General features: G+C 46.2%; 8 non-coding genes across 8 annotated transcripts; all 8 read right to left on the bottom strand.

Moving 5' to 3' along the window:
- Window positions 1-827: 827 nt before the first annotated feature.
- On the bottom strand, window positions 828-1,018 carry LOC142286546 (U2 spliceosomal RNA). Its single transcript, XR_012747674.1, has one exon. It is a non-coding gene; the product is annotated as a U2 spliceosomal RNA (small nuclear RNA).
- Window positions 1,019-2,405: 1,387 nt separating this feature from the next.
- On the bottom strand, window positions 2,406-2,596 carry LOC142286548 (U2 spliceosomal RNA). The gene has a single exon (XR_012747675.1). It is a non-coding gene; the product is annotated as a U2 spliceosomal RNA (small nuclear RNA).
- Window positions 2,597-3,983: 1,387 nt separating this feature from the next.
- Window positions 3,984-4,174, bottom strand: LOC142286549 (U2 spliceosomal RNA). The gene has a single exon (XR_012747676.1). It is a non-coding gene; the product is annotated as a U2 spliceosomal RNA (small nuclear RNA).
- A 1,387-nt stretch (window positions 4,175-5,561) lies between these two features.
- On the bottom strand, window positions 5,562-5,752 carry LOC142286550 (U2 spliceosomal RNA). Its single transcript, XR_012747677.1, has one exon. It is a non-coding gene; the product is annotated as a U2 spliceosomal RNA (small nuclear RNA).
- A 1,387-nt stretch (window positions 5,753-7,139) lies between these two features.
- On the bottom strand, window positions 7,140-7,330 carry LOC142286552 (U2 spliceosomal RNA). Its single transcript, XR_012747679.1, has one exon. It is a non-coding gene; the product is annotated as a U2 spliceosomal RNA (small nuclear RNA).
- Window positions 7,331-8,717: 1,387 nt separating this feature from the next.
- LOC142286553 (U2 spliceosomal RNA) lies at window positions 8,718-8,908 on the bottom strand. The gene has a single exon (XR_012747680.1). It is a non-coding gene; the product is annotated as a U2 spliceosomal RNA (small nuclear RNA).
- A 1,387-nt stretch (window positions 8,909-10,295) lies between these two features.
- Window positions 10,296-10,486, bottom strand: LOC142286554 (U2 spliceosomal RNA). The gene has a single exon (XR_012747681.1). It is a non-coding gene; the product is annotated as a U2 spliceosomal RNA (small nuclear RNA).
- A 1,387-nt stretch (window positions 10,487-11,873) lies between these two features.
- LOC142286555 (U2 spliceosomal RNA) lies at window positions 11,874-12,064 on the bottom strand. The gene has a single exon (XR_012747682.1). It is a non-coding gene; the product is annotated as a U2 spliceosomal RNA (small nuclear RNA).
- Window positions 12,065-13,219: the final 1,155 nt, after the last annotated feature.

The raw sequence follows: 13,219 nt of genomic DNA on the forward strand, positions 1-13,219 counted from the left end.
GGGGCATTGTGACAAGCCGCCAGTGTTCCGTCTCTTCATGTTGTGCACAGTTCAAACGGAAAATACATCAACAGGCAGACTACAGAAAAGCTTACTATCAAAGGTTAGAGGGGGGCTTTCTCAGAGGGCTTTTTACAGTTTTTCTATTCCCAATTAGCCGTTTAAGTGTACTTATTGAAAGTAGTAATTCTTTCATAGGCCGCCCTTTCTTAGTATTTGACGTTCCTTATATTGCGGTATGAGGCTTCGCAGTAGGTTGCAAACATTCATCACCCATGACTGTCCCCAATTGAGCTCAGAAGCTCAATGTCTATCATGACCTCTCTTTTAGAATGTCCAAGAGCAAGCAAACTATTCCTCCAGGAGAGGGCGCCAACAGACTACTAAAGAGATCATCATTACTCAAAGAAAACCCCAAAAACCAATGCATGATAGGAATAAACAGGTAACTTTCTTTGGAGTGGAAGCGGAGAGATCGCACCAGATGCCAATTCTAGATGTTATCACACCTGTGGTCACTGCAGCAGCAGGTGAATCCACTTTGTCCAAAAGGGATCTATTCCATTCAATTGCAAATGATCTAGATAAGACAGAGAACTGCAGCACGGGGACATAGCCGAGTTGGTCAGGTTGAGTGGTGATGAGTTTGCTATTTGGATGAATAAAGAAAGTCAAAAGTGTGAAAGATAAAAAACAAAAGGAGGAAGTGTGAAAAGTGAATGGGCCAAATTGAGGTGCATATGAAGACGTATGCTTTCTTCCAATTCATTAAATCGGGCTAATATGAATCAGGTGAATTGAGTTCTGCTTTTGGAAACTGGGTTAAGAAGGGGTGCACCGTTCCTGGAGGTACTGCAATACCAGGTCAATGCGTGGAGTGGACAGAGCAAGCTCTTTTTCCATCTCCCTGTTCTAAAAATCCATTTAATATATGGTCCCCAGATAGGGGACGTATCAGATATTAAACTGATAAGAACAGATACTACACTTGATCTTAGCCAAAAGGCCGAGAAGCGATAACCAGAATTGGTTTGGGCCTCGAGTGGCACCCTGGCCTATGCCGGACACATCTTAGGGAGAGAGAGCGAGAGGGAGACAAACCCACGCCTACACAAGACATTTTGTCACCCAAGCCAACCCTTGAAAAGGCTGCTTTGCAGAGCCAAAACAAGAAGAATGGTGCGTTTTGCAGCCGCCGCCCACTGCAATGAATCTGAATAACTCCTCCTTTAGGGCGCAAGCAACTCCCCTCCCCCTTGCAGTCTTTCCAATTCACGATACAAAAAGACGGACAGGACAGGTTGCCTGACTTTCCGTCACTGCCACCCTTTGCCATCCTTACCCGTAGAAAGCCCTTTCATCATCCCCAAACCCTAATCTTTTCCCTTTCCTTCCCAGCCCCCAAACCCTGCCCTCTGTACCTTTCTCACCACCCGCTTCCCTTCTCCTGTCATCCCCCTACCACCCGGGAAAAAAAGAGATTGCCCCCTCCTTCCACTAGCCCACCCTCCCACCCAAAGAACAACTTCTTCTGCGCAGCTTGTTTTCTAGGCAGCAGCGCTATTGTGATGTCATCGGGGGGCATTGTGACAAGCCGCCAGTGTTCCGTCTCTTCATGTTGTGCACAGTTCAAACGGAAAATACATCAACAGGCAGACTACAGAAAAGCTTACTATCAAAGGTTAGAGGGGGGCTTTCTCAGAGGGCTTTTTACAGTTTTTCTATTCCCAATTAGCCGTTTAAGTGTACTTATTGAAAGTAGTAATTCTTTCATAGGCCGCCCTTTCTTAGTATTTGACGTTCCTTATATTGCGGTATGAGGCTTCGCAGTAGGTTGCAAACATTCATCACCCATGACTGTCCCCAATTGAGCTCAGAAGCTCAATGTCTATCATGACCTCTCTTTTAGAATGTCCAAGAGCAAGCAAACTATTCCTCCAGGAGAGGGCGCCAACAGACTACTAAAGAGATCATCATTACTCAAAGAAAACCCCAAAAACCAATGCATGATAGGAATAAACAGGTAACTTTCTTTGGAGTGGAAGCGGAGAGATCGCACCAGATGCCAATTCTAGATGTTATCACACCTGTGGTCACTGCAGCAGCAGGTGAATCCACTTTGTCCAAAAGGGATCTATTCCATTCAATTGCAAATGATCTAGATAAGACAGAGAACTGCAGCACGGGGACATAGCCGAGTTGGTCAGGTTGAGTGGTGATGAGTTTGCTATTTGGATGAATAAAGAAAGTCAAAAGTGTGAAAGATAAAAAACAAAAGGAGGAAGTGTGAAAAGTGAATGGGCCAAATTGAGGTGCATATGAAGACGTATGCTTTCTTCCAATTCATTAAATCGGGCTAATATGAATCAGGTGAATTGAGTTCTGCTTTTGGAAACTGGGTTAAGAAGGGGTGCACCGTTCCTGGAGGTACTGCAATACCAGGTCAATGCGTGGAGTGGACAGAGCAAGCTCTTTTTCCATCTCCCTGTTCTAAAAATCCATTTAATATATGGTCCCCAGATAGGGGACGTATCAGATATTAAACTGATAAGAACAGATACTACACTTGATCTTAGCCAAAAGGCCGAGAAGCGATAACCAGAATTGGTTTGGGCCTCGAGTGGCACCCTGGCCTATGCCGGACACATCTTAGGGAGAGAGAGCGAGAGGGAGACAAACCCACGCCTACACAAGACATTTTGTCACCCAAGCCAACCCTTGAAAAGGCTGCTTTGCAGAGCCAAAACAAGAAGAATGGTGCGTTTTGCAGCCGCCGCCCACTGCAATGAATCTGAATAACTCCTCCTTTAGGGCGCAAGCAACTCCCCTCCCCCTTGCAGTCTTTCCAATTCACGATACAAAAAGACGGACAGGACAGGTTGCCTGACTTTCCGTCACTGCCACCCTTTGCCATCCTTACCCGTAGAAAGCCCTTTCATCATCCCCAAACCCTAATCTTTTCCCTTTCCTTCCCAGCCCCCAAACCCTGCCCTCTGTACCTTTCTCACCACCCGCTTCCCTTCTCCTGTCATCCCCCTACCACCCGGGAAAAAAAGAGATTGCCCCCTCCTTCCACTAGCCCACCCTCCCACCCAAAGAACAACTTCTTCTGCGCAGCTTGTTTTCTAGGCAGCAGCGCTATTGTGATGTCATCGGGGGGCATTGTGACAAGCCGCCAGTGTTCCGTCTCTTCATGTTGTGCACAGTTCAAACGGAAAATACATCAACAGGCAGACTACAGAAAAGCTTACTATCAAAGGTTAGAGGGGGGCTTTCTCAGAGGGCTTTTTACAGTTTTTCTATTCCCAATTAGCCGTTTAAGTGTACTTATTGAAAGTAGTAATTCTTTCATAGGCCGCCCTTTCTTAGTATTTGACGTTCCTTATATTGCGGTATGAGGCTTCGCAGTAGGTTGCAAACATTCATCACCCATGACTGTCCCCAATTGAGCTCAGAAGCTCAATGTCTATCATGACCTCTCTTTTAGAATGTCCAAGAGCAAGCAAACTATTCCTCCAGGAGAGGGCGCCAACAGACTACTAAAGAGATCATCATTACTCAAAGAAAACCCCAAAAACCAATGCATGATAGGAATAAACAGGTAACTTTCTTTGGAGTGGAAGCGGAGAGATCGCACCAGATGCCAATTCTAGATGTTATCACACCTGTGGTCACTGCAGCAGCAGGTGAATCCACTTTGTCCAAAAGGGATCTATTCCATTCAATTGCAAATGATCTAGATAAGACAGAGAACTGCAGCACGGGGACATAGCCGAGTTGGTCAGGTTGAGTGGTGATGAGTTTGCTATTTGGATGAATAAAGAAAGTCAAAAGTGTGAAAGATAAAAAACAAAAGGAGGAAGTGTGAAAAGTGAATGGGCCAAATTGAGGTGCATATGAAGACGTATGCTTTCTTCCAATTCATTAAATCGGGCTAATATGAATCAGGTGAATTGAGTTCTGCTTTTGGAAACTGGGTTAAGAAGGGGTGCACCGTTCCTGGAGGTACTGCAATACCAGGTCAATGCGTGGAGTGGACAGAGCAAGCTCTTTTTCCATCTCCCTGTTCTAAAAATCCATTTAATATATGGTCCCCAGATAGGGGACGTATCAGATATTAAACTGATAAGAACAGATACTACACTTGATCTTAGCCAAAAGGCCGAGAAGCGATAACCAGAATTGGTTTGGGCCTCGAGTGGCACCCTGGCCTATGCCGGACACATCTTAGGGAGAGAGAGCGAGAGGGAGACAAACCCACGCCTACACAAGACATTTTGTCACCCAAGCCAACCCTTGAAAAGGCTGCATTTGCAGAGCCAAAACAAGAAGAATGGTGCGTTTTGCAGCCGCCGCCCACTGCAATGAATCTGAATAACTCCTCCTTTAGGGCGCAAGCAACTCCCCTCCCCCTTGCAGTCTTTCCAATTCACGATACAAAAAGACGGACAGGACAGGTTGCCTGACTTTCCGTCACTGCCACCCTTTGCCATCCTTACCCGTAGAAAGCCCTTTCATCATCCCCAAACCCTAATCTTTTCCCTTTCCTTCCCAGCCCCCAAACCCTGCCCTCTGTACCTTTCTCACCACCCGCTTCCCTTCTCCTGTCATCCCCCTACCACCCGGGAAAAAAAGAGATTGCCCCCTCCTTCCACTAGCCCACCCTCCCACCCAAAGAACAACTTCTTCTGCGCAGCTTGTTTTCTAGGCAGCAGCGCTATTGTGATGTCATCGGGGGGCATTGTGACAAGCCGCCAGTGTTCCGTCTCTTCATGTTGTGCACAGTTCAAACGGAAAATACATCAACAGGCAGACTACAGAAAAGCTTACTATCAAAGGTTAGAGGGGGGCTTTCTCAGAGGGCTTTTTACAGTTTTCTATTCCCAATTAGCCGTTTAAGTGTACTTATTGAAAGTAGTAATTCTTTCATAGGCCGCCCTTTCTTAGTATTTGACGTTCCTTATATTGCGGTATGAGGCTTCGCAGTAGGTTGCAAACATTCATCACCCATGACTGTCCCCAATTGAGCTCAGAAGCTCAATGTCTATCATGACCTCTCTTTTAGAATGTCCAAGAGCAAGCAAACTATTCCTCCAGGAGAGGGCGCCAACAGACTACTAAAGAGATCATCATTACTCAAAGAAAACCCCAAAAACCAATGCATGATAGGAATAAACAGGTAACTTTCTTTGGAGTGGAAGCGGAGAGATCGCACCAGATGCCAATTCTAGATGTTATCACACCTGTGGTCACTGCAGCAGCAGGTGAATCCACTTTGTCCAAAAGGGATCTATTCCATTCAATTGCAAATGATCTAGATAAGACAGAGAACTGCAGCACGGGGACATAGCCGAGTTGGTCAGGTTGAGTGGTGATGAGTTTGCTATTTGGATGAATAAAGAAAGTCAAAAGTGTGAAAGATAAAAAACAAAAGGAGGAAGTGTGAAAAGTGAATGGGCCAAATTGAGGTGCATATGAAGACGTATGCTTTCTTCCAATTCATTAAATCGGGCTAATATGAATCAGGTGAATTGAGTTCTGCTTTTGGAAACTGGGTTAAGAAGGGGTGCACCGTTCCTGGAGGTACTGCAATACCAGGTCAATGCGTGGAGTGGACAGAGCAAGCTCTTTTTCCATCTCCCTGTTCTAAAAATCCATTTAATATATGGTCCCCAGATAGGGGACGTATCAGATATTAAACTGATAAGAACAGATACTACACTTGATCTTAGCCAAAAGGCCGAGAAGCGATAACCAGAATTGGTTTGGGCCTCGAGTGGCACCCTGGCCTATGCCGGACACATCTTAGGGAGAGAGAGCGAGAGGGAGACAAACCCACGCCTACACAAGACATTTTGTCACCCAAGCCAACCCTTGAAAAGGCTGCTTTGCAGAGCCAAAACAAGAAGAATGGTGCGTTTTGCAGCCGCCGCCCACTGCAATGAATCTGAATAACTCCTCCTTTAGGGCGCAAGCAACTCCCCTCCCCCTTGCAGTCTTTCCAATTCACGATACAAAAAGACGGACAGGACAGGTTGCCTGACTTTCCGTCACTGCCACCCTTTGCCATCCTTACCCGTAGAAAGCCCTTTCATCATCCCCAAACCCTAATCTTTTCCCTTTCCTTCCCAGCCCCCAAACCCTGCCCTCTGTACCTTTCTCACCACCCGCTTCCCTTCTCCTGTCATCCCCCTACCACCCGGGAAAAAAAGAGATTGCCCCCTCCTTCCACTAGCCCACCCTCCCACCCAAAGAACAACTTCTTCTGCGCAGCTTGTTTTCTAGGCAGCAGCGCTATTGTGATGTCATCGGGGGGCATTGTGACAAGCCGCCAGTGTTCCGTCTCTTCATGTTGTGCACAGTTCAAACGGAAAATACATCAACAGGCAGACTACAGAAAAGCTTACTATCAAAGGTTAGAGGGGGGCTTTCTCAGAGGGCTTTTTACAGTTTTTCTATTCCCAATTAGCCGTTTAAGTGTACTTATTGAAAGTAGTAATTCTTTCATAGGCCGCCCTTTCTTAGTATTTGACGTTCCTTATATTGCGGTATGAGGCTTCGCAGTAGGTTGCAAACATTCATCACCCATGACTGTCCCCAATTGAGCTCAGAAGCTCAATGTCTATCATGACCTCTCTTTTAGAATGTCCAAGAGCAAGCAAACTATTCCTCCAGGAGAGGGCGCCAACAGACTACTAAAGAGATCATCATTACTCAAAGAAAACCCCAAAAACCAATGCATGATAGGAATAAACAGGTAACTTTCTTTGGAGTGGAAGCGGAGAGATCGCACCAGATGCCAATTCTAGATGTTATCACACCTGTGGTCACTGCAGCAGCAGGTGAATCCACTTTGTCCAAAAGGGATCTATTCCATTCAATTGCAAATGATCTAGATAAGACAGAGAACTGCAGCACGGGGACATAGCCGAGTTGGTCAGGTTGAGTGGTGATGAGTTTGCTATTTGGATGAATAAAGAAAGTCAAAAGTGTGAAAGATAAAAAACAAAAGGAGGAAGTGTGAAAAGTGAATGGGCCAAATTGAGGTGCATATGAAGACGTATGCTTTCTTCCAATTCATTAAATCGGGCTAATATGAATCAGGTGAATTGAGTTCTGCTTTTGGAAACTGGGTTAAGAAGGGGTGCACCGTTCCTGGAGGTACTGCAATACCAGGTCAATGCGTGGAGTGGACAGAGCAAGCTCTTTTTCCATCTCCCTGTTCTAAAAATCCATTTAATATATGGTCCCCAGATAGGGGACGTATCAGATATTAAACTGATAAGAACAGATACTACACTTGATCTTAGCCAAAAGGCCGAGAAGCGATAACCAGAATTGGTTTGGGCCTCGAGTGGCACCCTGGCCTATGCCGGACACATCTTAGGGAGAGAGAGCGAGAGGGAGACAAACCCACGCCTACACAAGACATTTTGTCACCCAAGCCAACCCTTGAAAAGGCTGCTTTGCAGAGCCAAAACAAGAAGAATGGTGCGTTTTGCAGCCGCCGCCCACTGCAATGAATCTGAATAACTCCTCCTTTAGGGCGCAAGCAACTCCCCTCCCCCTTGCAGTCTTTCCAATTCACGATACAAAAAGACGGACAGGACAGGTTGCCTGACTTTCCGTCACTGCCACCCTTTGCCATCCTTACCCGTAGAAAGCCCTTTCATCATCCCCAAACCCTAATCTTTTCCCTTTCCTTCCCAGCCCCCAAACCCTGCCCTCTGTACCTTTCTCACCACCCGCTTCCCTTCTCCTGTCATCCCCCTACCACCCGGGAAAAAAAGAGATTGCCCCCTCCTTCCACTAGCCCACCCTCCCACCCAAAGAACAACTTCTTCTGCGCAGCTTGTTTTCTAGGCAGCAGCGCTATTGTGATGTCATCGGGGGGCATTGTGACAAGCCGCCAGTGTTCCGTCTCTTCATGTTGTGCACAGTTCAAACGGAAAATACATCAACAGGCAGACTACAGAAAAGCTTACTATCAAAGGTTAGAGGGGGGCTTTCTCAGAGGGCTTTTTACAGTTTTTCTATTCCCAATTAGCCGTTTAAGTGTACTTATTGAAAGTAGTAATTCTTTCATAGGCCGCCCTTTCTTAGTATTTGACGTTCCTTATATTGCGGTATGAGGCTTCGCAGTAGGTTGCAAACATTCATCACCCATGACTGTCCCCAATTGAGCTCAGAAGCTCAATGTCTATCATGACCTCTCTTTTAGAATGTCCAAGAGCAAGCAAACTATTCCTCCAGGAGAGGGCGCCAACAGACTACTAAAGAGATCATCATTACTCAAAGAAAACCCCAAAAACCAATGCATGATAGGAATAAACAGGTAACTTTCTTTGGAGTGGAAGCGGAGAGATCGCACCAGATGCCAATTCTAGATGTTATCACACCTGTGGTCACTGCAGCAGCAGGTGAATCCACTTTGTCCAAAAGGGATCTATTCCATTCAATTGCAAATGATCTAGATAAGACAGAGAACTGCAGCACGGGGACATAGCCGAGTTGGTCAGGTTGAGTGGTGATGAGTTTGCTATTTGGATGAATAAAGAAAGTCAAAAGTGTGAAAGATAAAAAACAAAAGGAGGAAGTGTGAAAAGTGAATGGGCCAAATTGAGGTGCATATGAAGACGTATGCTTTCTTCCAATTCATTAAATCGGGCTAATATGAATCAGGTGAATTGAGTTCTGCTTTTGGAAACTGGGTTAAGAAGGGGTGCACCGTTCCTGGAGGTACTGCAATACCAGGTCAATGCGTGGAGTGGACAGAGCAAGCTCTTTTTCCATCTCCCTGTTCTAAAAATCCATTTAATATATGGTCCCCAGATAGGGGACGTATCAGATATTAAACTGATAAGAACAGATACTACACTTGATCTTAGCCAAAAGGCCGAGAAGCGATAACCAGAATTGGTTTGGGCCTCGAGTGGCACCCTGGCCTATGCCGGACACATCTTAGGGAGAGAGAGCGAGAGGGAGACAAACCCACGCCTACACAAGACATTTTGTCACCCAAGCCAACCCTTGAAAAGGCTGCTTTGCAGAGCCAAAACAAGAAGAATGGTGCGTTTTGCAGCCGCCGCCCACTGCAATGAATCTGAATAACTCCTCCTTTAGGGCGCAAGCAACTCCCCTCCCCCTTGCAGTCTTTCCAATTCACGATACAAAAAGACGGACAGGACAGGTTGCCTGACTTTCCGTCACTGCCACCCTTTGCCATCCTTACCCGTAGAAAGCCCTTTCATCATCCCCAAACCCTAATCTTTTCCCTTTCCTTCCCAGCCCCCAAACCCTGCCCTCTGTACCTTTCTCACCACCCGCTTCCCTTCTCCTGTCATCCCCCTACCACCCGGGAAAAAAAGAGATTGCCCCCTCCTTCCACTAGCCCACCCTCCCACCCAAAGAACAACTTCTTCTGCGCAGCTTGTTTTCTAGGCAGCAGCGCTATTGTGATGTCATCGGGGGGCATTGTGACAAGCCGCCAGTGTTCCGTCTCTTCATGTTGTGCACAGTTCAAACGGAAAATACATCAACAGGCAGACTACAGAAAAGCTTACTATCAAAGGTTAGAGGGGGGCTTTCTCAGAGGGCTTTTTACAGTTTTTCTATTCCCAATTAGCCGTTTAAGTGTACTTATTGAAAGTAGTAATTCTTTCATAGGCCGCCCTTTCTTAGTATTTGACGTTCCTTATATTGCGGTATGAGGCTTCGCAGTAGGTTGCAAACATTCATCACCCATGACTGTCCCCAATTGAGCTCAGAAGCTCAATGTCTATCATGACCTCTCTTTTAGAATGTCCAAGAGCAAGCAAACTATTCCTCCAGGAGAGGGCGCCAACAGACTACTAAAGAGATCATCATTACTCAAAGAAAACCCCAAAAACCAATGCATGATAGGAATAAACAGGTAACTTTCTTTGGAGTGGAAGCGGAGAGATCGCACCAGATGCCAATTCTAGATGTTATCACACCTGTGGTCACTGCAGCAGCAGGTGAATCCACTTTGTCCAAAAGGGATCTATTCCATTCAATTGCAAATGATCTAGATAAGACAGAGAACTGCAGCACGGGGACATAGCCGAGTTGGTCAGGTTGAGTGGTGATGAGTTTGCTATTTGGATGAATAAAGAAAGTCAAAAGTGTGAAAGATAAAAAACAAAAGGAGGAAGTGTGAAAAGTGAATGGGCCAAATTGAGGTGCATATGAAGACGTATGCTTTCTTCCAATTCATTAAATCGGGCTAATATGAATCAGGTGAATTGAGTTCTGCTTTTGGAAACTGGGTTAAGAAGGGGTGCACCGTTCCTGGAGGTACTGCAATACCAGGTCAATGCGTGGAGTGGACAGAGCAAGCTCTTTTTCCATCTCCCTGTTCTAAAAATCCATTTAATATATGGTCCCCAGATAGGGGACGTATCAGATATTAAACTGATAAGAACAGATACTACACTTGATCTTAGCCAAAAGGCCGAGAAGCGATAACCAGAATTGGTTTGGGCCTCGAGTGGCACCCTGGCCTATGCCGGACACATCTTAGGGAGAGAGAGCGAGAGGGAGACAAACCCACGCCTACACAAGACATTTTGTCACCCAAGCCAACCCTTGAAAAGGCTGCTTTGCAGAGCCAAAACAAGAAGAATGGTGCGTTTTGCAGCCGCCGCCCACTGCAATGAATCTGAATAACTCCTCCTTTAGGGCGCAAGCAACTCCCCTCCCCCTTGCAGTCTTTCCAATTCACGATACAAAAAGACGGACAGGACAGGTTGCCTGACTTTCCGTCACTGCCACCCTTTGCCATCCTTACCCGTAGAAAGCCCTTTCATCATCCCCAAACCCTAATCTTTTCCCTTTCCTTCCCAGCCCCCAAACCCTGCCCTCTGTACCTTTCTCACCACCCGCTTCCCTTCTCCTGTCATCCCCCTACCACCCGGGAAAAAAAGAGATTGCCCCCTCCTTCCACTAGCCCACCCTCCCACCCAAAGAACAACTTCTTCTGCGCAGCTTGTTTTCTAGGCAGCAGCGCTATTGTGATGTCATCGGGGGGCATTGTGACAAGCCGCCAGTGTTCCGTCTCTTCATGTTGTGCACAGTTCAAACGGAAAATACATCAACAGGCAGACTACAGAAAAGCTTACTATCAAAGGTTAGAGGGGGGCTTTCTCAGAGGGCTTTTTACAGTTTTTCTATTCCCAATTAGCCGTTTAAGTGTACTTATTGAAAGTAGTAATTCTTTCATAGGCCGCCCTTTCTTAGTATTTGACGTTCCTTATATTGCGGTATGAGGCTTCGCAGTAGGTTGCAAACATTCATCACCCATGACTGTCCCCAATTGAGCTCAGAAGCTCAATGTCTATCATGACCTCTCTTTTAGAATGTCCAAGAGCAAGCAAACTATTCCTCCAGGAGAGGGCGCCAACAGACTACTAAAGAGATCATCATTACTCAAAGAAAACCCCAAAAACCAATGCATGATAGGAATAAACAGGTAACTTTCTTTGGAGTGGAAGCGGAGAGATCGCACCAGATGCCAATTCTAGATGTTATCACACCTGTGGTCACTGCAGCAGCAGGTGAATCCACTTTGTCCAAAAGGGATCTATTCCATTCAATTGCAAATGATCTAGATAAGACAGAGAACTGCAGCACGGGGACATAGCCGAGTTGGTCAGGTTGAGTGGTGATGAGTTTGCTATTTGGATGAATAAAGAAAGTCAAAAGTGTGAAAGATAAAAAACAAAAGGAGGAAGTGTGAAAAGTGAATGGGCCAAATTGAGGTGCATATGAAGACGTATGCTTTCTTCCAATTCATTAAATCGGGCTAATATGAATCAGGTGAATTGAGTTCTGCTTTTGGAAACTGGGTTAAGAAGGGGTGCACCGTTCCTGGAGGTACTGCAATACCAGGTCAATGCGTGGAGTGGACAGAGCAAGCTCTTTTTCCATCTCCCTGTTCTAAAAATCCATTTAATATATGGTCCCCAGATAGGGGACGTATCAGATATTAAACTGATAAGAACAGATACTACACTTGATCTTAGCCAAAAGGCCGAGAAGCGATAACCAGAATTGGTTTGGGCCTCGAGTGGCACCCTGGCCTATGCCGGACACATCTTAGGGAGAGAGAGCGAGAGGGAGACAAACCCACGCCTACACAAGACATTTTGTCACCCAAGCCAACCCTTGAAAAGGCTGCTTTGCAGAGCCAAAACAAGAAGAATGGTGCGTTTTGCAGCCGCCGCCCACTGCAATGAATCTGAATAACTCCTCCTTTAGGGCGCAAGCAACTCCCCTCCCCCTTGCAGTCTTTCCAATTCACGATACAAAAAGACGGACAGGACAGGTTGCCTGACTTTCCGTCACTGCCACCCTTTGCCATCCTTACCCGTAGAAAGCCCTTTCATCATCCCCAAACCCTAATCTTTTCCCTTTCCTTCCCAGCCCCCAAACCCTGCCCTCTGTACCTTTCTCACCACCCGCTTCCCTTCTCCTGTCATCCCCCTACCACCCGGGAAAAAAAGAGATTGCCCCCTCCTTCCACTAGCCCACCCTCCCACCCAAAGAACAACTTCTTCTGCGCAGCTTGTTTTCTAGGCAGCAGCGCTATTGTGATGTCATCGGGGGGCATTGTGACAAGCCGCCAGTGTTCCGTCTCTTCATGTTGTGCACAGTTCAAACGGAAAATACATCAACAGGCAGACTACAGAAAAGCTTACTATCAAAGGTTAGAGGGGGGCTTTCTCAGAGGGCTTTTTACAGTTTTTCTATTCCCAATTAGCCGTTTAAGTGTACTTATTGAAAGTAGTAATTCTTTCATAGGCCGCCCTTTCTTAGTATTTGACGTTCCTTATATTGCGGTATGAGGCTTCGCAGTAGGTTGCAAACATTCATCACCCATGACTGTCCCCAATTGAGCTCAGAAGCTCAATGTCTATCATGACCTCTCTTTTAGAATGTCCAAGAGCAAGCAAACTATTCCTCCAGGAGAGGGCGCCAACAGACTACTAAAGAGATCATCATTACTCAAAGAAAACCCCAAAAACCAATGCATGATAGGAATAAACAGGTAACTTTCTTTGGAGTGGAAGCGGAGAGATCGCACCAGATGCCAATTCTAGATGTTATCACACCTGTGGTCACTGCAGCAGCAGGTGAATCCACTTTGTCCAAAAGGGATCTATTCCATTCAATTGCAAATGATCTAGATAAGACAGAG

Source organism: Anomaloglossus baeobatrachus, unplaced genomic scaffold, assembly GCF_048569485.1.
Source record: "Anomaloglossus baeobatrachus isolate aAnoBae1 unplaced genomic scaffold, aAnoBae1.hap1 Scaffold_663, whole genome shotgun sequence".
NCBI lineage: Eukaryota > Metazoa > Chordata > Amphibia > Anura > Aromobatidae > Anomaloglossus > Anomaloglossus baeobatrachus.